At 42.7% G+C, this 25,652-nt stretch overlaps 1 protein-coding gene across 1 annotated transcript in view; it reads left to right on the top strand.

The window, feature by feature from the left end:
• Positions 1 to 9,692: 9,692 nt before the first annotated feature.
• LOC6730656 (ets DNA-binding protein pokkuri) overlaps positions 9,693 to 25,652 on the top strand; it is a 34,005-nt gene continuing 18,045 nt past the window's right edge. The window contains exon 1 of the mRNA XM_016179185.3: positions 9,693 to 9,827. The gene's annotated coding sequence lies outside the window, so the exon portion shown is untranslated. The remainder of the gene's footprint in view (positions 9,828 to 25,652) is intronic.

Genomic DNA, 25,652 nt, shown 5'->3' with positions numbered 1-25,652 from the left:
CGGCGGGCGGAGAATTGAGTGGGCGGCGGTGGTGGTGGGTCAGTGGGTGGCGCTCTGACAGCTCTGGGCTGGCATAAATGCGCACACGGCGCAAGGCAAAAAGTTTCCTGGCAGGAGCCAGGACTCCCAAAGAGGAAGTGACTAGTGAGGCCATGGAATGGGAAAGGCCTGGTGGGCAGTGGGTGGTTGGGCCCTGGTTTGTTATCGTCATTCCCTTCGGCAAACGGAGGGGGCAGAGAGAGCTGAGGGCGACGTACTTTATTTCCTGAAAATGTCCTCGAAAATATGAACATTATATCCCGGAAACGGAAGCTGCAGCATTTGCAAGGAAGTGACGCAAGGGGCAGGAAGCACACCACCCGTCCGCCCACCGAGCACAAAACATTCCGTGGACATGGACATGAATGTGGATTTGGATGGGTTGATTAAAGCGGGTAAACAGAAGCGACAGGAGACCAGGACGACAACGAAACGAGGACGAGCGCCAGGACACCGTTGAAATGTACACACAAGTGAAACAGGACACACAGCACAGGCGAAAAAGCTGCTTAAATTGCAAATATTAAGTACTAAAATATAATTGAATGTAATTCATAAAAAGAAAACTAAAAAGATGATTGACCAGGACGGGACTTGAACCCGCAATTTTCGGATCAGAAGTCAGACGCCTTATCCATTAGCCTACACGGCCACGTGTCCTTATTATTCAAACATGTCCTTATTAAAAATATTCTCGAAGTTCGATTAAAGTTCGATATTATTAATCGGAGTTAAGGAACCCCCGCTTTCTTGCCGTGTTGGCCACAGTTGCGAGCGGGGGTGTGCGGGGCGGATTGGACATCTGACTACGATGTCGCATCCTGCAGGAAGCGTGACGCTGCCGCCGGCATCTGTGGCTCCCTCCTCGTCCATTTCCCATTTCCAGTGTGCCCCCCGGAAAATGGCAAGCGGCATGCGGGAGGCAGAAGCCTTTACGTCAAGGAAATGACGGAAGCAGCCTCAGCAGCTGAATCCTTCGTCTCGGCTGCTCGGGACTGCATCTCCGGAATACGGACTACGAACTGTGGACGCCGGCGCTGGTGGAGCAGCCTTAGAGGGGGGCAGGGCGGAGCTATCTGCTTTGGCAGGAAATCATCGTCCCGTGGGACGTAAATTAAATTCCATGCAAAGTTAATTTTTCTCACCCACCCATGGAGCAGAGGCAGTGAATCAGGAGCAGCTTAGTCCGGATTCCGGAATCTGGGCTGGTGAAGTAGTTCCATTTCCGCAAAACGAGTGGTTTGAGCGATTTATGGTTGGGGGCACAGATATGGGAAAAGTTTACAAATCAAGGAAACTTTGTCATGTGCGGCTCAAGTATTAAATTGATATGAGTACATGGATATGGATTGATGGGTTAAAGGTGATGTTGACCTGTCTGTGAAGAACTGATCCTACTACTCATCGCCAATAAATGCCATTGCCATATGTTTAGCTGTCGCAATGACCGACTTCCTTGAGACGCAATTAGAAAGAAGCTACATCCTGCCTGGGATTGCCATTTCCCAAAGATTCCACTTACCCAAATCGAGGCTGCAGCTCCTCTTTCTTCGCACTGCGCCAGAATCGGAGTATCGGCGGAATGTGGGGATGTGGGGTGTGTAATTTACCTCAATGATTGCCAGGCCCCTCCGATCCCCAGATCACCACATCCACCGATCCGCAATCTATGGCCAATGTACCGCTAGATGATGCGCTGCCTGGTCCATAAACAGAGATCCCAAATGCGAATGCGAGGAGCGGCGCACTGTAATTGAGTTCCTCCAACTGGAAATGGTCAATTGGCAAATAGCAGCGACAATAAATGAATCTCCAGCGGATCCGCTGAGCTGCGAAAGCCTGGCCCAAACAGATTTGTTCGGCTTCGCCAGATTACGTGAAAGGTGAAAGTTGTCGAGAACCGCAAAGCAGGGGCTAAAAGGCGAGCCATGAGGAAGAGGAGAAGGAGGAGCGGCAGGAGGAGCAGCAGGTGATCAGATACACGCGCAAAAAAGAGGCACTCAAATGTGTAACTGGATAATCGAAGATGGTATGATATATTGTATCAATGATTAAATATTGTATTTATTTTAGAACATTCTAAAATTCTGTTTTTTTTTTTGATCATGTACGAACTACTGACCTATAGATTTTTCCTGGTGCACCCATGGCGATAGCAGGTCATGCTGAATCGGTGAGAAAAGCGATCCGATCCCAGCCAGCCGCGGCGAACCGGACCCCACCTGTCGGCGACCTGTTGGCGGTGGCGATGTTTCCGTAATCCGAATGTGGAACAGTGGCACAGTAGCCAGCAGCAGCGGCAGTCTCCTCCATTTCTCCACAGCCGCATCTTCATCGCTCTCTGCCCCTTTTTGCGACTTTTCGCCATTTATGGCGCATGCGCGCAGTGCAGAAGGCGCACAAACTGACAGCAAGACATCCACATCCACATCCCAAGACTTGGACGACCCACTGGCTGACTGCTGGTGCTGGACCAGCTCCTCCGCTCTCCAGATCGCGGGACAGGTTACCATTACCATTACCATCTTGTGCGCCGTCTTCTTTGGCGGCGCATTACCGCATTGCAAACCTGAATTCTTCTCGTCTTTCATTAATAATGCTCTTTGCTCCGCACGGGGGTTATGCAAAAATAATAATGAGCCCCTTAAAGTTAATAAATAGTTATAAGATTGTGTGCTCAGGCAAGACTTTAACTTCTTAGGAGATGTATTAAAAAAAAGTTAACAAAATATATTATTTTCTTTGAAATGGCATATAAACCAAATGAACTTATCCCATTTCACTTATAAGCCAGCCTTGCTTAACCTACATCTTTGTTTTCAGTGCATTCACCGACTCCATCGTTTCTTTTCATTTTTGGCATTCCGATTCCGGATGCTGTCTCCCTCTTTCTCCAAGCCCCCAACTTCGCATTGGAGCCCAGTCTTCTGTGCAGCGAGCGGTGGCAAAATACTAGATTATGAATGTAAGGCAGTGGGTGTCGGAGTCTCCAGGTCGGAAAGCGATGGTGTGGGTACCCACATCGGATTTGGTATCGCTGTCGTTTCGACGGTAGCGTGTCTGCAACACTTTTGCCAGACTTTTGAGCACTGGGTTTTGAGTCTCGGGGCTCGATCGAGGAAGTTATATAATCGAGACAACATCGCTATATGTCGGCAATATGCCTCAATCAATTTAGCATTTATGAGCCAGACTGCACTGGGAGAAAATCTTGAGTATCTGCAGCAGAGTCTAATAAGTCTTAAAAAGAAAAGAAATATTCTAAAACTATATATCTATGATAAATGCAGATATATTTTAAATCTCTTATATCATGATATCATAAGTAGTAACTTAAGTTTCTTTCGGTGTCTCTCTTTCTGCCTGAAAGCTAATAACCAAAAATGCGAAACTCTCCGGGCTTCGTACCTGGATTATGTGGGTGGGCAATCAGGTTGGGACGATCGGCTGAAGTGCCGGAGGAGGAGGAGTCGGAGGAGTCGGGGAATGGATACCCATGTAACTGATCCGTTTGACTGCCTACCGAGTGTTTTTTCGAGCTTCCTCATTAAACTTTGTCGGGAGTTGCTGAGATTCCCATTAGGTGACCGAAATGAAGATCAGGTGATCGTTTAGCAGACATCGAGGACCGATCAACCTGTTCGACGTCTTGGGAATTTATGGGAGTTTCGTTTACGGTTCAGTGATTAGCTCGTTTTTTTTTTTTGTGGGACGAAGTAGTTTTGCTGGGAAAAGTGGCTGAATGTATTATAGACTTTTCTCGTGAGCATTTCCCATACTTCTGGTTTCTATCATAATCATTTCCTGCTTCTACATGTCGTATTCCAACACTATTACCTTGAATTGCATAAAAATGGCTTGTGAGTGATCCTTAATCTCCTAAAAAAAACACTTAAATATTTACGACCAAGGAACTGCGAGTCTAAAAACGCTTCCACCCAGCAATCTGGACAACCATAAACATATCTGGCCCAAAGTGTGACTATTTGATTGTTCAGATCGTATACAGCCAACACCCGATCTTCAAAAGACGCACATGAAACTATGGATAGATTTTCAATTAGAGCCCCGCCACTTTCCGCTCGTAAAATGGGAAATTTATGTTTTTTACGATCGATTTTCATGTGTAATTTCCCTTTGTGCCGCAAAGTCGATAAGCCATGTGCTAGGATAACTTCCTTTCCGTTCGGCCGACGACTTTCCCGAAAGGTTCCCAGGCCACTCGATGCGATGCGCTGGATGTGCTTGCAACCTGCTGCTGCAGCAGGTCTTTGTTCCTCATAAGCCCCCTCCACTGGCTTCTCCGGACCCCCGAGCGATCCTCAGTCTGCGTAATTAATTACACAGCATTTTCATTTGGAGTGCGAGTGTGTACCTCTCGGCCTCTCATTTGCTGCCATTTCCACGCCTCGGAACGTTCGATCTTCCATGGATGCGGCCGCTGTTGTTGTTCTGGTTTTAAACGATTTCCAAGAAGCGCTCGCAGAGATCGAAGCAGTCGGAGGAGCGGATGTTGGGCGCATTTTCCAAGCTGCAGCTCAGATGTGAGATGTGATGTGCGTGCACCATCCTCTATCTCCATCCTAGTTCTTCCTCCGGCTGCACAGACGAGGTCGTCGAAATAGGTCAGCGCACAGAAAGAAATGCTGCAGATCGCTTTCGAATCTTCGCAATGAAATCCCAGTAACTACTAAGCTGGGAAACTTTGATAGTAAAACTAGCTTGATCGTGGTTCTAAGCTTGTATCCGAGACTATAGCTCCTTCTCTAATTTTCCAGCGCTGCCTGCAGGGCTCAGCTGATGATGATGATGATGATGAGGCCCCTTTTCATATAATATCGTCTGTTCATCTCGCTTAGTGCGTGCGTGTGTGTGCGGCGATTATTTAATTGATAAAGATTTCCACATTCCTGCGATGCCCGGGGGAAGCCAAACAGTGAGCATGGGGGAGCTCTGTCTGGGCTTATCCTGTCGCACAGGATCGGATCCCCGAGCTCATATCGAATCTCCGTTGCACAATGCCCTCCACTTCGATGTATGTACTCCGATTCACCCCGACCACCGACCACGTAACCAGCTGAACCATCTGAAACATCCAGGAATGCACTGAAATCTAATATGGTTGTTTTCATTGCTAACAAACTTCTCTAGGAGTTCTAATTAAACATCCTCTATACAAACTATATGAACTATGCTATCCAGTCTATATCAAATAATTGGAATATGCAGAAGTTCATAGAATTTTTCTCCATGTACGGTTGGTACTTCGACATCCATCGGGAAACATGAAACCCGAAACCTTTCACCGTCATTTGCACTGCGTTCTTGTGGTAAGGTGCCCTCGACACGCACACTCTGCCAGATGCACACACACCATCGCATGGTGGCACCAACACACTGATAAGCCAAGGAGTGGCTCAACCTGCCAACACTTGTGGATTGCTTCGATCTGCGATCACTTTTTCATCCCTTAAGTGCACACTTGGGATTCATACCCAGTCGTAGTTGGAGTATATCCCTTACACGATTCTCTTGCGCAGATTTCAAAGAATTCGAATTTTATTTGGTAACTTTCTTCAGCAGTGTTGGAATATATATAGGGTATACTATAGTCGATCAGCGTGCCCACACTGAGCCCCTCCATCAGCTTGGCCGTTCTGCTTGGCTGCGCTCCGTTTGGGCGCTAAATTGGAACGATTCTGGGCTGCCATAATCCTGGCCAGCAAAGCAAACGTCGCCAGAGATCGATATTTGAGCGTTGGATGGGTTCAGACCAGGGTTCGTCGATTCGATCAGTTTTCCGCTTTGGGCATTTGTTCGCTCGGCACTCTCTTCCTCAGCTCGGAGCGCAGGCATTCGGATTCGGGCAGGTTTCCCACGGTCTCTTCTTTCCTCTGTGCTGGGTGCACATTTCATATCCTGCAGACGCACAAAGTCCTTAATGCGTGCGATGGCGGCAAAAATCTTACAATTACCCATTGTTGCCCGAGGGGAATGTGTAACAATTAGGCCAGGACTCGGATTCAGGTCGAGGATCACTGCACAGGATCTCTGCGTAATATCCTTTTCAGCCGAAATCCAAGTAGAACACAATTCAATTGAGTTTGGGCAAAGTGTAACGAAAGGGATCCGCCGCTATTGCGTCTTCCTCGTCCTTTATTTACCTAATCCTGAAAAATTACCGAATGTTATGTGGGTGGTTTTCGAGGACGATCCCCTTTGGATCGGCTTCTGCGGGGTTGGGAAAGGTGTGTGCTGGATCTTTGTAATGATCTGTAATAACGAAGGAAATAATGCGTGGTTTTCTAGGAAACAAATTGGACAATCTGTAGAAATTCCGTGTTGAATAATGGTTTATTTTTACTTTCGTTGCCTAACTTCATTTATTACAGAACTACTTTGATATCAAGCTGAAAGGATTGCATGTGCTTTAGATACATCCGCTCCAGACAGTCATTCGTTTGTTCCTGGGTCACCTGCTGCACACCTCCACCGAATCCCCTGCTGTTTAGTAAGTTTAGTAATTGGCAAATTACCAGCAAGAAATGAATAAAGGGGACGAAAAGCAAAGAACAAGAAGCGAGGCGCGTCTGGAAATACTTCCGCATCGGGAGGCGACTTTGTCGGGTCTGCGACCAGACTTATTTATAGATCTGGGACTATACCATATAGTGCAGGGCATATATCAAATCGCTGGCTGTCTGGCGGACCTCTGCTGCTATATGTACATATTAGTATGTGACCATGTGTGCCGTGCTTATGTGCGGCCATATCTGTGTTTTGGTGTCTGATTCTAGAGCACAAGTGGATGCCACTTGGCTGCCGCTGCCTCCGCCTCTGGACATTGGCATTCTATTTTAATGAATTATCTGCACTTAGGCATCGAACTAAGAACTAACAACTAAGAACTAAGAGCTGCGACTATAGCGATCACCCGGGAAGTCGGGCGGCACGGCGCGGATTCAGATTCAGATGGATCTGGATGGAGTGGGAGGTGGCGCAGCAGAAGCGAACTGGTTGCATTGCAATGGCGAAATACAGACGCACAAACGCTGATTGGCTCAATTGGACGACTATTTGAACTCTGACCCCTGTGCGATCCTCATCGGCGGCTCTGCCCCTTCCGCCCCGTCCTCCTCCTCCGCCTGCCACCCTTTCACCCTGGAATTTCCCGCTGGGCGACGCACCATGACCGAAGCCACTAATTTGGGCCAGTGATCGTCGCTGCGACGATCACTTGGAAACGTCGTCATCGCCATCGCAGCTATCGACGGAAAAGATAGCACTTGAAAAAAATATCTCTATTATATTTCTTAATTAGAGTCACAATCTTAAAGTTCTTTAGTGTTTCATATCATGGGAATTACTCACTTAACTTTTTATAGCCATCAAAATCCATGTTATAAGTTATTATTTGCCAAAATGCCCATTAATCTAGCTTTTCTTTCAGTGCAAACGCACGGAACTGAGCAGGGGCGTGGAGGGCGTGGGCGGGGTCGTCCGGCTGGTCGCCGTTTATGGGCATTTGACTTGAAATGTCAACGTTAACGCTGCTCGTTGCTCGGGGAGAAACTGGTTAGCCAACTGAGGCGACTGGAGACCCCAAAGCGGATGCAGTGCAACTGAGCGCATCTTCAGGCCCACCGACCGACCAACCGACCGACCGACCAAGCAACCTGACGAGGAACCCCAGCCCCGCCCCCTTTCCAAAGAGATTTTCCGTCGCAGCCGAGCGGAAATGTTTCAACAATTTATAATTAAAGATTGCCAACTGGTTTCCATGAAGATCCAAGATTTATGGGATCGAAAACACCTATCAGCTAGCACCTCCAAACATTTTGTTTTACAATAGAGCGCTTTTCTCAGGCGCGTGGCGCTTATTTCATTTTCGGCCAGGGGGTCGTATACATAATTATTTCAAATGCTTGAGCATTATCGCACACTGATTAGAGTTCCCGGTATTGTCTTATCTATGTTTATGTGCGCAAAGCTCGCCAATAGTCGCAATTGACAGGTAATGGGTATGGCATGCTCGATCATTTCAAGATTCCCGTCACAAAAGGTGTGTATGTTATCTAGTGAGAGAACGATCCCCTGGCTTTTCGGCGCCCATGCTTCTGGTATCAGCATGAATCGTTTGTTTAAACTTTATCTTCTATTGATTAACAACTAAATCGAGCGCCCCACGCGAATTCGACGCCGCCCACAGACAGCGGTTGCCTATTGAGTTGTTTCGTAGTAAACTTGGTGGGTTTTAAATTATTTAAATTATTACCTCTGCGAGCTATTGCTTCTTTCGTTGCCAAGGAAGTGGATGGGATCTGTAAATGTTTACGCGCCTAATGATTTGTTTGTGGTCTTTGCACACACTCCTACTTCTCAGAGTATAATAACATAATCGAGATTATTATGGCAATTGTGGGGAATCTGGGAATTTTAAAAATTACGAACATAAAATACGTATGTTAATTGCGATTATTGTGAAATTATTCCGGAATTGGAATTGGAATTTGTGGCGCATGCAGGTCTCTCAAGTTCTGGTATAAGGTTGTTTATAAATATTGATATATAATGAGTAGCAGAGGGCTGTCTTTCAATCGTTAAAACTGTAACTCAAATAAGACTGGCATCGAAGCTTCACTGTACCTCAAAAAATACCTCCGGTATAAGATATAAATCTTAGGCGCTAAAACGGATACGGATCAAAGCGCGACTTCCTTAAAAAATTATCTTATTTTCGTATTCTTCGCCAGTTCTTTTTGAATTGTGTTTGCTGCATGTCGCTCCGCTCTCTTCGCTTCTCTTTCTCTTTCGCTTCTCTCTGCGCCTGCGCCGACTTGTTCATGTTCGCCGCCTGTTCGAATCGAATCGGCAGTCAAAAAGAAACTGCCGTGCTGGGCGGACGTGTTGAAGAGTCGCTCCTGAAAGCAACTAGACATTCTGCTGTAAATGGCAAACTAATATGTTTTAAATTGATTAATTCACAATTAATAGAATTTAATTCGTGCGCGGCGTTGAGGAAATAAACGGTTCTTCTTAGCTCGGTGTGTGTTTACATTGCCCGGTGTGTGTGGATGTGCGCGAAACGGAAATAAGAAATAAACAAGAGCGACAGCAACAACGCCAACAACAACAGCAACATCAGCGAGAGCAAAGCAACGCAACAAGAAGTGCAAGCAAAAGTGAAAAGGAAGACGAAAGAGGAAATGCCAAAGTACAACAACAAATACAACAAATACACGAACAAAACGCCAGAGTGCAAGTGCATCGCGTGAGTGTCTTACAGTGTGCGTGTGCGTTTGTGTGCCCGCGTCTGCCTGTGTGTGCGTGCTGCTGAGGCGGCGGCGGAAGTAAAAACGCTTGACTTCGCCTTCTTCTTATTTATTTGCTCCGCTTTGCGGCTGGCATTCGTCGCAGAACGAAGGGAAAACAAAAACAAAAACAGAGAGCCAGGATTAGCCCCAAAAGCACACAACCACCGCCCACTCGGCGCCCCCCACCAAAAGGAAACAGCAACACAAACAACAATGGCAACTTGGCGCGACGCCCTCTTCGTCATCAGCAGATAACAACAAGAACAACATCGAATTAACAGAAACAAAACCAAAAACAAAAAAAAACAAGAAAGCGAAGCAAAAGCTAAAGCATTCTGGGATCTGGACATATCCGCTTCCGCGTTGCTTCTGTCGCTAAAAAGCTCAAGAATCGAATCCGAAGCCCAACGCAAACAGACGAAATCACTCACTCACCTTACAGTACGTAACCACAGTGCACAGTGGAGCAAACAGGTGAGAATTTTGATAATTTGTATACTTTTTGTTGGGAACTGTTAAATTAATCATTGTCGAAATAGTAGCAGAAAGGAGTGTCAAAAATGAAAACATTTTTTCTCAATGTGTAAGCACAATGGTTTTTACAATATCTGGAGTTCTTTTATATTCGTAATCGTGCAAAAGCAGCAAGACATTAAAGAATTATGTACGTTTAATCGGTGTTAACAGGCATTACCCTTGTATCACTCCATTCCATTGTCGTCGTCGCTTTTTTTACGAATTGGTTAAAACACCATCTTTTGGTACATGTATTTCCCATAACTACGTCACAATGGTCATGGAAACAGAAAAGTTTCTTGTCTGAGCAGCTGATAAATAATTGCTCCACCTTAATCTGGCTTTGGTTATCTGCTGCATATGACTTCCCCACTTCGCTCCACCCGACGTCTTACAATGTCTGAGTTTTGGTCTCTGGTTGAGGTCAACAATTTGTCGGATCTACACGTGTAAACAGATAACTTGGGCTATATTTGGTTCGCAGTACACACATATGAGATGGATGAAGACTCGGCAACAAAGGTTTATCTAAGGTTTTAGCTGATTTATTTGCCTGTTCAGAGGATCTGATTGTGGCGTTTTCATTGGGGCTTGTTTAAATATTAAGAGTTACAATTTTATGGGGATCTTGGGAGTGGTTTTATAGTTTAATTATTGTTTTGTTATCTGATTGTTGCGCATAATTTGTTGTATGTTCTTCTTGTTTCCAAATATGATTAGATATTTCTTACAGTCAAGTTGGATTGTGATTAATTATTACCTGTGCTTGAGAACCATATGCAAATAGCTCAGTCTGGTAACAATATGATATGATAGTAATTTCTCTTCCCAAGCCTACTGTCTTGACTCGCATTGTATGCACGGTACGCTCCACCGATTCGCTAGCATTCTACAATACGAACAAGATCGATTCACTTGGAAAATAGCCTCTTCTATTTTCACATTCCACTCCACATTACGGTACCTGGGCGCTTTTCGTAATGCCCGTTGCATCATATTGGCCAGTCCCGAGTTTTCCGCCTCGAAAATGATGGAAACGGTAATTATCGGAGTGCATATCGGTGTGCTATGCGCTATATGCTATATGCTATAGAACCGGGCTTTCGGAATGGTTCTTTCGGTTCTGTTCACGAGTCTCTTGTTGCATGCACTTTTCTATGGAAGTGAAGTGAAACAAAAGCGGAGCGTTGAGCTCCAATTAGGGTGACTCCGGCGACTCTGGCAAGCGTCAGCGAAATCTTATCGCAGGGGCGCTATGGCGAAAAGAAATACCCACACTGTCATAAAAGCGTATGTACATACTTATGTGCATATATGTAGTATATGTATGTAGTATGTACATAAAAAAAAAGTAAAACAGCCAGCGGAATTGTGTTTATTTATTTGCCTTTGCCGACCGACGACGTCGAACAAATCAGCCAAACAGTTCCTGCTTCTGCCGCAGCTATGAGCTATACATATATGCATGTATATGTATGTGATTTCAGGAGGTGGTAGTGGGGGGTGCGAACTAGACACACACCTGATCGTGCGCCACCTCCGTTATTTTATTTTTTTGACGAGAGCAGAATTCTCGCCAATAAATTTCATTATGTATAAAACAAACACATGCACTGTTTGGGTCAGCCAAATAGCTCTCAAGAAAAGAAATGCTTTATTGGTGGGGAACATTTCAAGAGTATTAACGTATTTCTGCAGCTAGTCACTTTAAAAATCTTTAAAATTTTTTAATATCTTATCGGTAAACACCTATTATAAATAAAACGTAAACAATAATAAATAATTTTATAACGCAATGTCACTAAATTAATCTGTCCCTATTTACCTGCGTATGATTGTGCGCACGGATGTATTAAGATTTGTTTCTCAAAAATAAACAGTTTCTCTCTTCAATTAGCGGGAAACGAAATAAAACTTGTAGAAGCTGCGATTTCGCTTGGCGGTTTTCCTTTCCTGGTTCCCCTAGAGACTTGGCCTGGTGACCAGCCGGCGGCAGAAAAGCGGCAAAAGCAGCGTAAATACAATAAATTAAATTCACTTCCGCATTGCTCCCAACAAAAAGAAACAACGTAATGGGGAATGGGTGAATGTGTGCGGTTGTGTGTGTGTGTGTGGGGCGAAAGACAAACGACGTAAGAGAAAGAGCACGGCAAGTGCACGGAAGAGAGCGATCGCATGAAAAGAGGAAGATGGAGGAGCAGAGCAAACAGGTATAAAAACTGTTGATCGTTGGAAGAAAGAGTGGTGGGGAACAGAGGGAGTCGAGCAAGAAAACATCGACCTATTCCCTCGCACACACACACACACAGTCGGCCAGCAACTGACTCACTCGCACTCACACGTGCAAATCACAACCAACCCGTACAACAACATCAAATCAACAACAACTTGGGGCGGCAAAATAATGAAGGGAAGAGGAAGAAAACGCCAAGCAGCAGCAAAAACAACAATAAAAAACGCCTTAAAGCGGCTCAGATATTAACACAAAATGCCGAGCCAGCAAAAAATGCATGGCTGTGTGTGTCGCTCTTTATTCCAGACTGTAAGAAAACGACATGACAAGTTCTTCAGAAAAACCAACTATTAGCGAATTAAACCAGAAACAAATATACAATTTCGGGATTATCGCTGTTGTTTTTTATTATGTAAATACTGCTCAGCTTGTGTGGAGTACTTTCATGTACAAATAACAAATAATAAAGATATGGTAACCACAAGCCTCAATTAATCATATTAGGGTCACTTAAGGGTTAAGGTCTCGGAGAACGTCGCCGAAACTAACACAATGATAAATCCATGTATGGCTGGTCTTGTCTTTCCTTTCTGTTGGCTTTCGTTGTTAGGGGCGAATGCTTTAGCATTCTTCTTCTTGCTACATTGCTTCCTTTTCTTCTATTTCGCTTGCGTTTGTTGGTGTAACTTGCATGCGGAAGCTTGCATTCAATACGAATCGCACACATTTACATACAAAGATGCATTAAAACATATGAACATTCGTATGCTGTTGATATCGCTCAGCAGATGTTGCTATTGTTGTTGGCCGCTGTTTTTGTGCATTTGCATTTAAAAAGCGGCGAACGAACCACTTGTGCGTACTATATATCCCATTGTAACCCATTTTATAGTGCAACGAAATCACACTAACCTGAATTTGCCATAAATGCAGCCAGCTTCCATTACGTCGCGTCTCAAATTCGCAAAAGAAATAAAGAAAGTAGTGCAAAAGGCAGGCGAGAAAAGCAGCAGCAACAGCAACACTCCAATCAACGATCGTGCGAATTTGCCATTAAAAGCGGTAAAATATAAACACAACACTTCCCTCTCCTTCACACAGCGTTAGTCTGTCTCTTTTCCTTGGCTACAGTGGGCAAGTTTCGGGAATTTCTTTTAGAAGTTGCTTTTAAGGATGTGGTCAGTGGGAAAATCTATAGTTGTTGCTCAGAAAAAAACAATGAGCTCATGCCTGGAATAAGGCCAGCTTTCAGGAAATGAATCATGATGTTTTCCAGAGAAATTACAAGTTAATTTTGTACTTAAATAATGCAAAGATATACATTAAAATAGTAATTGCATCATTTAAAATTGTTTGAAAATATGTGAAGATAAAAATGACTCGCTCTTTGAATACACTTAAAAGTATAAAGTTCAATTTAAAGTGATGATATTTGACGAAATAGTAATTTATATCCGCATATTTTAGATGCAAAATACTTATGTCTTCGCTGGTAGATCTCCACCCAACGGGCGACCCATTCATCTTGCACTTCTGACAAGTTCCCGCAATCTTTTCTCACGATCATCATTTCCCCATGTTTCCCAATTTCTGCCCGCACCGAAATCCGACTAAAACCTAGTACACTAATACTCGTATTACTCCACTAGTACGATGGTGCTGTCTCTGTCGCCCTGGCCTGCACCCGTCTCTTTCGCTGTCTGAGTAACCTGTTGTGTGAATTATGTTACGAACGTAACGTGTTTCAAAATATAGGAAGTCTTGCTTGAGTTATAATACTCCGCTCAACTCGACTTTGGTGCTTTAACGGTGACTTGCTATTATCTAACTACACTGAGCGGGAGAGGTAGAGAAAAACGATGGGGTGGAAGAGGGAGAGGGAGAAAGAAGCGAACGAAGCGAAGCAACAAACAGAAAAAGCCAAAACACACAAACAACACAAATATTCGCCGCATTTTCTGCAGTTTGTGGCACATTTTCCTTTTGGCACACATACGGAAAAGGGGAAGGGGCACCCAAAGGGGGTAGTGGGGGCGCTGGAGTGGGTGGTTAAGGGGGGCAAAAGTACATCAAGCAAGAAGTGGAGTAATGTTGTGGAAAGTCGCTTTTAAGTCGTCGTCTGTCGATGCAACACAATTAGGTAATTTTCCTTCTTTCTTCTTATTGAACTCCCATGGGTGGAGTAGGGGGGGTGGTGGAAAACCCCTGCCCCCACACAGGGGGGAATTGCGTGGTGGATAACGTAACAGTTTTGGGTGCACCTAGCCTAAGCTGATGGCGTAACGCCAAAAAGGAAGTATCCGTAACGCTTGTCTATCGCAAGATAAAACCCAGAGACGACGAAGCAACAAGGAAAACCTCGAGTTGCACGAAAGAGCCGGGCTACCAGGGGGTTCGAGAGTTACACACCCAAGTTGTATGGCCTGGTAACAAGAGATACTTGAAGCGACCCTTAGTACGTCACACTCACCGACGATTGTCCATTACAGTCTTTATCTAATTCAAAGGGTAACTGTAACTGTACGGAACTGATAAATTAAGTATGGGAACACTGAGAAAAACTACGATACAAATTGGATTTAAGAAAATGTAGAAAAAAGAAACTCAGTTTGAAAAGACCCAAGTTATTTATCCTCAATTTACAACAAATGCACGCTTATCCAAATGAGCAATTAGAATATTTTTGTGGCATCGCGATTATCTGGATTATGCCTCAAATGAAGAGCATAGCATGTATTGCCTCAAAGGAGAAAGCATTACCTGTAGGATATCGAACCCGTACCATACCCTTTAACCTACCTGTTGGACCTACAACAATGAGCTGAGCTGAAAGCGGAACAGGTTCGCAACTTGGTGGGTGGTCCCTGGCAATAATTGTCACTCTCGAGACCCTAACTGTGCGACCCTCTCAGCCTCTCACGACCCCCGGCAAAGCGACCAGCCCAGCTCTCGTCTCGATATGATCCCGACCTAAATCGACCCCTCGACTTGACCCGAGGAAACAGTACGCACAATGGAGTTTTGGCATTTGGCACTTCAAGGAAATTGCATTCAAAGGGCGGAAGAAGGAAGAGGAGAGGCACAGGGGGCGGTTCGAAACAGCAGGCCCTCCACTGAGAACAATGCAGCTGGTGAGGAGCCTCATCCTCATTCCCACTCCCATTCCCATTCTCGTCGTCCTCCGGATTGCCTACTTCAAAACTCAGCGGGCAGCGAAGAGGAAATTTAGCTAGTTATTGTGCCACACTTGCAATGAATTGTGCACGAGAAGCACACAAAAGGAGGTTGTTTTTCGAAAGCGATTTTAATTTGGGATAGATTTCTACCATTTTGGTATAGTATTATGGTCTATTGATTCCCTATTTGTAACTGTTTGCTTTCATTACTTTTTCTTTTTAAATCGAAATCGAATTTTGGCAAATCTTTCATAAATCAATTTGATTTCGGAGCCGATAGCACAGATAACGCTGCCCGAAATTCCGCTTTTTTTTTGAACCCACTAGTTGGTAAACCCTACGTGCATTTGTAGTACTAATATGTATGTGCCAACAGGTGTGCGTTTGCGTATAATCAGTTTGCGCTGACTGATAAGAAAAGTGGAAAGCAGCTCGGAACCAAAGTCATGTGGGTGGTAAGGGGCGGTCGAAAAGGAAGGAATCCAAGGGGGCGGGGATTCCAAAATGTGTTTTCGATACAGTGAGTGGTCGTTGTTGGGAAGTGGGGGGGATTTGGGGAACCGGAAATGACGCCAGTACAAGAATTTACGCTTTTGCTATACGATGGAGTGGGTGGCTCTCGTTTTGTTTCGTTTTTTTTTGTCTTAATTGATACAGTAATCAGTCGCAATCCATGTCACATTTACCATTACCCTTTCTTTTGCTTTTGCTATTATTTATTTATTTTTATTACACTTCTACACACGGTTCCTATCTGGGCACACGTACAATCGAAAAACGAGGAAAGAAAAGAAGCAGCAAAACAAAAGTATTTAGTTTTTATTTTTGGCTTTTTTGTTGCTTTCTGTTTTGTTTAATCATATCGCACGCTATTCACAAGTGTTATTATAATGATTGCAGTTGTTGTTGGGCCGAGAATATTGGGCTGTTCAATTATTTACACCTTGATACGCAGAGATACGAGTTTTGAGATTATTTTATGGCTCCTTTGGCCGGGCAGCACTTCAAAATGCGTTCACGCAATGGTGGAGCCGCGGAATATAAATAGGGTTCGATTCCAAGGTCGAAAGGGGTAAAGTGGGGCATTTTCAAACAGACGAATCATTTGCAATTTTTGATTATATTTTAATTATTTAATTTAATTTATTTGTGCTTTATCCCTTATATATATATGTACATTTCATTAAAGCTAATGGTATAATTAGGTATTTACAGTGTTTAGCTAAGGCTTTCATCTGAAATATTTATTAATTATGTCTAGTTGACCTGTTTTTAGTTTTTTGTATAACAATATTTATTATTTATTAAGGAAAACAAGGGAGAAGAAAAACCTTAATTGACTTACAACTAACTTAAAAAACTAAGACTTGAAACAAAAGATTGTTAATATTGTATTTTTTGTTGAACTTTTTGTACACCTACTTTTATATGTAGGTACTTAGTGTTTGTGTAATAAGGTAAGTTCATTATTAATTTTAACAGCTTGTTTTGGCATATTTGAAGTTTTTTGATATGAGTTTGAGCACATCTACCCCAAACAGGTGACCCATACATTAATATTGGATTAAAAATTGTTTTAAAAATTATGATCTTATTGGATATTGATAATTTAGATTTACGATTTATTAGAGGGTACAGTGTGCAAATAATTTTATTAACTTTCATAATTGTGTTGTTGATGTGGTATTTAAATGTTAGTTTTTTATCAAAAATTATACCCAAATATCGAATGTTGTCAACCCATTGTATTGGAGAGTCTAGTATTCGCAACTGTCTATCAGGAAGATAACGAGGTTTCCTTCTTTTTGTAAAAAATATAGCATTCGTTTTATTAGGGTTAATTTTAATTTTCCATTTTTTGTAATATATGTCTAATTCATTTAAGTAACTCTGCATGGATTGATTTATCTCGCTGTACGAGAAACCAGCACTGTAGACAGCGGCGTCGTCAGCAAACAGTGAAAGTACACAGTTTGTAGCTTGTGGAATATCGTGTGTAAAAATATTGAACAATGTAGGTCCTAAGACAGAACCCTGTGGCACACCTGCATTTAAAATTCGTCTAGCAGATTGACTACTGTCCAAATTAACGCTAAAGTATCGATGTGTCAAAAAATTTTGAACTATTTTAATGAGGTATATGGGAGTTCCAATCATCTTTAGTTTGTGCAACAGTCCGTCATGCCATACAGTATCAAATGCAGCCTCAATATCAAGTGTAACCAGCCCTACAGATTGTTTGGATTGGATACTTTCTTTAATATAATTTCTTAGTTTTAAGGTCGGCAGTATGGTATTTAGACCATTTCTAAAACCATACTGTACCGTTGGTAGTGTGTTGTGTATGTCCAAAAATTTCACCAATCTCAATTTAATTAATTTTTCCAGAATCTTGGACAAACCGCTTAATAGGCTTATTGGTCGGTAGCTTTCAGGGTTATCAGGAGGTTTTCCTGGTTTGAGAATTGGAACTATTTTTGCTATCTTCCAATCCCGTGGGAAATAGCCTGCCTGAAGACAGTGATTGGCAATGTTAACAATATGATTAATGGCGCTTGTAGGAAGGTTTTTCAAGGATATATTAGGTATTCCATCAATTCCAGGAGATTTTCTAGTATGGAGAGCTTTTACAATTGAAAAAACCTCTGGATAAGTGACTCTACAAATTTCTGCGATGTTGTTTGGGGTTTCAGCTATAGATTGTAAAGATATTTTGACTTGGTCAATTGTATTTTGGTTTGAATATGAATGTGTCAGATTATGCTTCAGTTGAAAGACATCAGCAAGAATATTCGCTTTTTCTTTTCCAGAAGCGTATATTTCATCAGCTTTACTTAGACACGGAACAATTTGTTTTCTTTTTTTAATTGCTTTGGTTATATTCCAAAAGGGTTTGCTGCATTTATCCAGCTTTTGAAGTTTATTGTTCCATTTTGCATTATTATAAATGAAAAGCTCTTTTCGTATGATGTAATTTAAATGATCACATCTTGATTTTAATAATGGATGACGTGACCTAAACCATTGTCTTTGGATAATATTTCTTGTTTTAAATAATTCAGTTATATGTACAGGGAGTGTAAGCTTGGAGTGATGTATAGGTTTATGAGGGACTGCTTTAAGAAAGGCATAATTGATTACTCTAGTGAAAGAGCCGATTAAATTATCAATATCCAAAGTCGATATCTGTGAGCAGTTGACAACCACCTCTTCAACCATCAGCCTTTCATTTATAATTCTCTTAAAAAGCGCCCAATTTGCCCTTCCCAAAATCGGATATGTTTTTACATTGCGCATAAAATTTGTAGAGTATTTAATAACCACTGGTAGGTGATCAGAGGAAAGCTCTTGCATTACTGCTGGATTAGCCAGCTGGTTAGGGATATTAGTGAGGCATAGGTCCAATGTTGATGCTTTTGCTTTATGGTTATGCGGAATATATGTGGGTTGCGTAGGGTACAAAATACTGAATTTTCCCAGATCTGAAAGTTCATTGAGAATTTTGCCCCAACCATTGGCTCGGGTACACTTCCATGCTCTGTGGCGCGAGTTGAAGTCCCCGCAAATTAGAAAATTTCCATTTATTTGTGAGATCTTAAGGAGATCAGATCTATACAAACTTTTTAAATGATTATGGTCCCAAGATAAATCACATGAACTAGGAATACATTTTGAAGTATTTCCAGCAAAGTAAATAGAGTAAATTTTTAGACTGGAATTAGAGTCAGTGTTGATTTGTATACCTACATTTTCAATAACATGACTTTTAATGCAGGGTATTTGTTCATGTATCAATGTGTTACTAACTGCAATGGCAACGCCGCCTCCCCTACTTTCCTTCCTGTCATTTCTGTATATAGTGTATTCGGGTATATTAAAACGGTCACTATGAGTCAGCCACGTTTCATTTATAAGTGCTATGTGAATGTGATTATTTTCTAAGAACTTGCTCAGTTCTATACGTTTGTTTCTAACGGCACGAGCATTCCATGCCATAATATTCAAATTATCAATAAAATTATTTGTTTGTGTAAACATACTTAATCGCTAACTGAGAAATTACTTGAAATTGCTCTCCCTTATTGGAGCATTCATTAAGTCTTGTTATTAATTCAGACAAAAGAGAATTTATCTCTTCACATGAAAAGAGATTAGTTTCATTTGTGATATTTGCTTTGGGATTAGGCAAAGTATGAATATTGGTGAGTGCATTACTATAGCTACCAAAGTTGGGTTGTTGCACTCTCTTAGTTTGAGTAGGCAATGAGATCTGGGGTTGATTTCCAAAGAGAGCAGATGGAGCGATGTGTTGCTTAGAATTCCTCATTCCATGAGCTTCCAAGTTATTTCTTCCAATGCGTTGTGATGAGCGTTTGGAAAGTAAATTGAGATAAGAAATTCGGCATGGGCATGTCAGTTCTGTCGATGGATGGTCGCCTTTACAGTTAGCGCATTTTTTGTTGTTTACGTCCATACATACGGCAGTCTGGTGTGATCCAGCACAATGGGCACATGATGTTTTAACTGAACAATTATTTGATCCATGTCCAAATAGTTGGCAATTGTAGCATTGAGTAATTTTATTCTGCAATTTCACTTTATACTCCCAGCGTACTTTAGTGTGGTTGACATACATAAAGTTTTTGCGCAGTTCCTTTACTGTGATACTTTTGTTTACGAAATAAACAATGTACAGTAATAATTCATGATCAGACTTAGTTTTCTTTTCCACAATTTTGACTTCGGTGCATTGTAATCCTAGGTTTTGTAGCATGGATTTGACAGTTTCAATTGGTAGTTTATCCAGCCCGGATAAAATGGCTTTGTATGGCTTGTTTGATCTAGTATCGTACGTGTAGAACTCACAGTTATGTTCCTTGAGTTGGTTACAAGCTGCATTGAAACAGTCCATATTTGGTAAAAATATTTTAATTCCAATTGAGATGGTTTTAATAAAGTAATCATCAGTTTTAATTTTAGCCATTAGCTCGTGTACAAATTTTGTATTTTGTTTAATTAATGTTATAGGAGGTGGTTTGATTATTATTTCATCAAGTGTGTCCGTTTCAATAGGTTTATCATCATTATCATCGTCTAAAGTTTGTAGTGGACGAAAATAATTTGTAAATTGCTTGGAGCCCCGTTCGTTCTGGCGCTCCACTAGTGGTTTATTCCTTTTAGTACGCATTTTTTCAACGGCAGATGCTTCAGCATCACCAATTGCATCACTTGAACGTTTGATTGTAGTCCTTTGCGAATATCACAATTAAAGAAGAAAACAGAAAATATCTAATGTACACCAAAATGTTCTCAGAGAGAACAGAAGATAACGATCGCAGCGTTCAATTTTTACAACCGCGTTCGACAAGAGCTAGTCGAAGACTGTGATTATATTTTATATCTTTTAAAAAGTTTACTAACTAATGGTGTTATTTCTTCTGTTTATTTGCAGGTAACTAAAATATTCTATACATAATCTATGCTTGTGATAGTTGGTCACGCCAAACTTGTAAGTCTGCTACCAGTATAACATTAATATTAGGGATAGAGATATCATTTATAGGTATTCAATAGATCTCTCAGCGGGAACAAGTCGTTTTACTGTGGAAAGAGTTCATCTGAGAACTTACTTTACATCAAAGTCCACTTGGCTGTTCTCTTTTCCGTGCTCAAGGAAGAAGTCAGTTGTCTCTGCTCAAGTGGCAAGGAATCCTCTTCCTACGCCTCAACTCCTCCAGCAGCACCTAAGCCCAAATTGTTTTATTAATACTGGAATTACAGTTGAGAAATTTTCAAGCGAACGCCGCCCTGTCTGCGGACCAAGTGTCAAATGAAACGACTGCCTCGAAAATACCCTCGGGCCAGATGAGATGAACCCACAAATGAGTGGATGGTATGGGATGGTATGTGACGGGATGAGATGAGATGCGGTGGGTTGGGGTGGGGTCCGAGTCAAGCAGGAGATTATATTATAATTTTCCAAGTAAGGCAAACACGAATTAAAACAAACAACAAAATTGACACGAACAGCACGTAGCGCAATGATGTTGAAGGAGCTGGAAACAGAAACGGAGATTCTGGCTCGGATTCCCGGGCCGCAGATGGGGCACTCTGCTTGCTCCTCTATTGTCGCCAAATTCATAATTAGCAGCAGCTTAAATGAGTTCTTGGCCGCGGGCAATGCGCAGCAACCTCAAGAGATCCCCAGATCTTAGAGGGCTCCGTCTATTACAATTGTTAGTTCTTGGATTGCCGGATTCTGGGTATTCCTCTTGTTGTCTCGTGCGCCGAGTGCCGAGTGCTGTGTCGGTGGTACTACTACTCTCATTAGGTCGGTTTGCCACGTTTTAGTGGCTACTTAAGAGCAACTTGCGGCATAGCCAGCAATTGTTTATTATTATTGTGTCCACACTCACTCCCGTGCCATTGTCCGTGCTTATCAAGCTCCAAGCTCTTGCCTCTCGTCCCCATGCATACATACGTACATATATGTGCGCTCATATAATTATCATCGTTATTATGGACTGCGGCGAAAGCAATCTCTGGAGAAGCCTTTTCAAAATGCGCGCTCGCCTGCTAATCAGCTCTCTTGGAACGGCTAGAAGCAAAAAGCCAAACTATCCAAGTGCAGTCGGGAAATTCCGCCTGGAAACCGAAGTCAAATTAGTTGTAGCACTTGAGGAAATGCTTCTAGACCCGCCACCTTCCAAGTGCCTTGAATGCAACTGATTGATTGGATACTACTCGTTTCCTTGATTAAAACTCAATGGGTTCGGGTGTTGGAGAGCTTTACATCTTTTAGACAGTAAATATATTATTATCATACGGATTTCATTTTCCTGCGAAAAGCAGGAAATTGTTCCTTTTGCAACACTGCTCTTCAATTGATAATTGTTCTGGAGTATTGGCTTCACTGTCTTATCTGCAATCCGGTTCCGTTTCTAACCGTTTTTATGATGTTTGTGAAGCTCTTTTCTTAATCAATAATTCGTGTGCCGCCCTTTTCCGAAGCCCCCACCTCCGCCCTAATCGTTTAAAGATATGGCCAGTTTCCTGAACACGCTATAGAGCATTAGCTCGTGTATTACACATCATCAGCGATTACATGCTTTCGATTCCCACAATCGAACTGTCGGAGGAAGTGAGCGATGGCCAAGATGATGATGATGATGATGGTATTCCTCCTGTGCCTGCTCACTGGACTTGGCGTCTTCCTGCCTCCGTAGATAGTCTACAACCTGTAGACTATAGACATATGGTATTAACTTACGCGCACTTATTCTTCATACGATCGCTGATTTTTTGCATTTCCCTGTTCCCTGCGTCTTGGAACCAGATTGTGATTGTGATTATAGACAAGCGTCAGCGTCAGCGTCTCTCTGTTTCTGTTTTCTGTAGCTCGAACATCCGCTTCCGCATTTATTAAGTGTCTTTCCACGACGACGCTTAAAACGTTCCCCACCGACCAGCTCGGTTAAGTTCAGTTCGGTTCGGTTGAGTTCAGTTCGTTTAGAACGTTTTTACAATTCAGGTTTGGCGGGCTAGCTCTGGGCTTTGTTTTTTCTTCGCTATTTTTTCTGCTCGTTCTCCTCTGTAATTAAGATGCGAAGCGCGATCGTCAAAGTTCTTTGGCTCCGAGTGCGGGGCAGCAGGCGGAGGAAGGTGAGGAAGGGGAGGAAGCGGCTTCGCCATGCATGCCTAGATGCTAGCTATGTATGTGCTTGATTACTAGTGCAAATACTAACTACCGGTTTAGATGCCCGGCCAGATTGTGTGCACAAAAAAAAAAAGAAGAAATGGACGGGCGATCGAGTCAGCTAGCGATCACTTATTGCACACAGAAAAATTGGGTTTAAGATCGGAACTGTGATCGTGGACGCGGAAGAAAGATTGTTGAAGATCTAAGAAGATGGATTATGTATCAATTAAAAACGTTCCCAATTAGTTCGATTAAAAACCATCAATTAAAATAGATAATACTATTCGAAATCGGTTTGGTATTATCGAGAAAAATAGCGTCATTAAAAATTGTTTTTTAAAATCTGCGTTGGTGGTTATGTTTTAATAATGCAGTACAAATATTGTGGAAAGGGCTTATGAATTTTATCACAGTGTAGATGGCTTAGCTAGGTGGCTTTTCGCTGGACCACGATCCAATTGCCCACAGGAAGCTGGAAGATCAGGCCGATCAATAGTCAAACGACCGGAGCAGGAAGTCGCTAAAAGTCTTTCTTCGATGGGAAGTCAGTCGCCAGCAATAAAAAGTGAAGGGGAGTCCGAACGACTGAAGTCGAGCCAAGTCAGATTGCTCTATGTATCTATGCGTTATCTTATCTGCGGAGGGGGCATATTTGTTATGAACTTACTGAAACTCAAGCAAATCGTAAACATTTCATAATACATATAAACATTATGGTGGAAGTGTGCGACAACGGATAGCGGAACATGTTGTATCTTTTATGTGTTCTGTCTATTTCTGTTGGTCTTTATCAGAGCAGCGACACCCAAGACAACAAGTAATCCTAGTTAACAGATATATATCGCCATGTGAAGCGCCAAAGGCCTCCGCAGCAGGTGTGCGCCGAGGACGGGATCTGGAACTGGAACTGGAATTGGAATTGGGACTCAACTGCGACTGGGGATCTTATCAGCTTGATGGACAAGGTTCCTTTACAGTTCGTTCTTAAGTCGAAGAGCCCCCAGAAGATTGTGTTGATGGGTGGCTTGTGGGTGTTTCAGTGATGCTCTTCGAAAATGAATGACTTGTGAAATGAAATGGTTATCCAACCACCTAATTACAAAGTTTTCTTAGTTCTCTACATTGTCCTTCGTTGCTCCATGTAAACTCTACTCGATAGTATGTGATGTTCCTCAAACACGGAAGCTACTCATGTCAACCAACTCAATTGAACCCGTACTGACCCCGACCCCCAGCCAAAGAGACGCACATGAGATGTCCACTGCCCCTCGTTGGCATCCCCGCCAGCTTGGGGCAAACATAAAATTCCTGCTGCAGGCAGCAGTCCAACAATGATGATGATGATGTTGATGAGTGCCTTATTAAGTTAGGATAGTGGGCAGGAACAGCATTGAAGAGGGTGGGAGCGGCGGAGAAGATTGATGCAAGTGCGAGAAAATCGCAAAGAGTTGAAACAAAAACGCAGATGCGACTAATTGAATGTAATGGGCACAAATGATGCGGTTGATGCGGTCTAGGTCTATGAGTATCCAGCTCCTCACCAGCAAACACGCTGTAAACACTGGAAAAAATGTGGCAAACACTATTGTCTGGAGAATTCGTGGTTACTATGTGAATCTAGTGAATCTAAAGAACTTGCTTTTATTCCCTCAGTGCATCTAAAACTCCCCATCATCATCCCCTTCTGAGAGCAAAAACAAGAATGATTCTGAACTCTTGTCTGGGCGTTTGATGAACTCATCCATCGTATGGAAATGAAATATCTGACTGGAGATCTCCAGCGTCTCTCGCTGCTTTTTATTCCTAGGTAGTTAGCTACCGATTCGATCATAAGCATTATGATAATGATCGTAATGATGATGCTGTGCTTTTGCGCCCTTTGTTTTCCGATTGTTCCAATGCTCTTTATGAAGTCGGATATCTCCCTAGTCATGAGAATGATCAGCATAGCGGAGAGGTGTGTGTTGTTTGTGCTGCGGTTCGAGTTTGCATATTTATAAGAAATCCGAAGAGGTTATCGAACGTTTGATATCATTAGGCAGTCCATCTCTCTGCCCCTTCGAAGACCCGACGAGCACATAAAGATGAACAATGAGGCAGCAGAAAGAGTTCCACAAAAAAGAGGTAGAAAAAGGAAAAAAAAAAACGACTTGAAGCCGAGGTTTGAGCTACATTAGAACAAACACGTCACGTAACGCCTCCAGCAGCTGTAGATCTCGCCATCTCGCTTTTATATTTCTACACCTCTCTTTCGCCGATCGAGCAAAACAGAAGAGCCGGAGGTAAAGCTGTAGAAGACTTTAATGTTGGCCAGATCTTGTCGCCTGATCAAAAGATGTTCACACATGAACACGAATATATTTAAAGACTTACAATTTTGGGCTCCGTTCATATCTTATGTAAATGAATCGAGAGCGATAAATTATATTTAGGATTTTGTTATCTAAGGCGACATGGGTGCATTGCTCAAAAACATGTGCACACTACATGAGTCAGTCACTTGAGATCGTTCCCCGCCTCCTAAAATAGTCCCTTAGCGGGAGACCACAGATAAGGTCCTCGCCGCTCAAGATAGGCAGATGTGCCCGAGCGTGGGACCTCGATAAGGCGGGGACTATTTACTTAGGCCTCTGCGTAGGCCATTTACTTTAAGATGCGATTCTCATGTCACCTAG

This window comes from Drosophila simulans, chromosome 2L, assembly GCF_016746395.2.
Source record: "Drosophila simulans strain w501 chromosome 2L, Prin_Dsim_3.1, whole genome shotgun sequence".
NCBI lineage: Eukaryota > Metazoa > Arthropoda > Insecta > Diptera > Drosophilidae > Drosophila > Drosophila simulans.
This window is presented reverse-complemented; position numbering and strand designations above follow the sequence as displayed.